Source organism: Arachis stenosperma, chromosome 5 (genome assembly GCF_014773155.1).
Source record: "Arachis stenosperma cultivar V10309 chromosome 5, arast.V10309.gnm1.PFL2, whole genome shotgun sequence".
Classification (NCBI taxonomy): Eukaryota; Viridiplantae; Streptophyta; class Magnoliopsida; order Fabales; family Fabaceae; genus Arachis; species Arachis stenosperma.
The window spans coordinates 67,520,760-67,522,182 of NC_080381.1; the positions used below are offsets into that span (position 1 = coordinate 67,520,760).

The 1,423-nt window shown below is 42.2% G+C and overlaps 1 non-coding gene across 1 annotated transcript; it reads right to left on the reverse strand.

Moving 5' to 3' along the window:
- Window positions 1-479: 479 nt before the first annotated feature.
- On the reverse strand, window positions 480-587 carry LOC130984841 (small nucleolar RNA R71). Its single transcript, XR_009088748.1, has one exon. It is a non-coding gene; the product is annotated as a small nucleolar RNA R71 (small nucleolar RNA).
- Between the last annotated feature and the right edge of the window lie 836 nt (window positions 588-1,423).

Genomic DNA, 1,423 nt, shown 5'->3' on the forward strand with positions numbered 1-1,423 from the left:
AGAGAAAACTAAGAGAAGCCAAAGCACAACTCTCTTTAGAGGACCTGACCGAATTCTTCAAAGAAGAAGAACACATGGCAGCCGAAAACAATAACAATGCAAACAATGCAAGGAAGGTGCTGGGTGACTTTACTGCACCTACTCCCGACTTCTATGGGAGAAGCATCTCTATCCCTGCCATTGGAGCAAACAACTTTGAGCTTAAGCCTCAATTAGTTTCTCTAATGCAACAGAATTGCAAGTTCCATGGACTTCCATTGGAAGATCCTCATCAGTTTTTAGCTGAGTTCTTACAAATCTGTGACACTGTCAAGACTAATGGGGTAGACCCTGAGGTCTATAGACTCATGCTATTCCATTTTGCTGTAAGAGACAGAGCTAGAATATGGTTGGACTCTCAACCTAAAGAAAGCCTGGACTCTTGGGAAAAGCTAGTCAATGCCTTCTTGGCAAAGTTCTTTCCACCTCAAAAATTGAGTAAGCTTAGAGTGGAAGTCCAAACCTTCAGACAGAAGGATGGAGAATCCCTCTATGAAGCTTGGGAAAGATACAAACAATTGATCAGAAAATGTCCTTCTGACATGCTTTCTGAATGGAGCATCATAGGTATTTTCTATGATGGTCTCTCTGAACTATCCAAGATGTCTCTGGATAGCTCTGCTGGAGGATCTCTTCATTTGAAGAAGACGCCTACAGAAGCTCAAGAGCTGATTGAAATGGTTGCAAATAACCAATTCATGTACACTTCTGAAAGGAATCCTGTGAACAATGGGACTAATCAGAAGAAAGGAGTTCTTGAGATTGACACTCTGAATGCCATATTGGCTCAGAACAAGATATTGACCCAACAAGTCAATTTGATCTCTCAAAGTCTGTCTGGAATGCAAAATGCACCAAGCAGTACTAAAGATGCTTCATCTGAAGAAGAAGCATATGATCCTGAGAACCCTTCAATGGAAGAGGTGAATTACCTAGGAGAACCCTATGGAAACACCTACAATTCTTTATGGAGAAATCACCCAAATTTCTCATGGAAGAATCAAGAGAGACCTCAACAAGGTTTCAATAACAATAATGGTGGAAGAAACAGGTTTAGCAATGGCAAGCCTTTTTCATCATCTTCTCAGCAACAGACAGAGAGTTCTAAGCAGAATCCCTCTGACTTAACAACCATGGTCTCTGATCTGATCAAAACCACTCAAAGTTTCATGACTGAAACAAGGTCCTCCAATAGGAATTTGGAGGCACAAGTGGGACAGCTGAGCAAGAAAGTTACTGAACTCCCTCCTAGTACTCTCCCAAGCAACACAGAAAAAAATCCAAAAGGAGAATGCAAAGCCATCAACATGGCCGAATTCTGGGAGGAAGAAGAGGCAGTGAACGCCACTGAGGAAGACCTCACTGGACGTCCACTGGCCTCCAA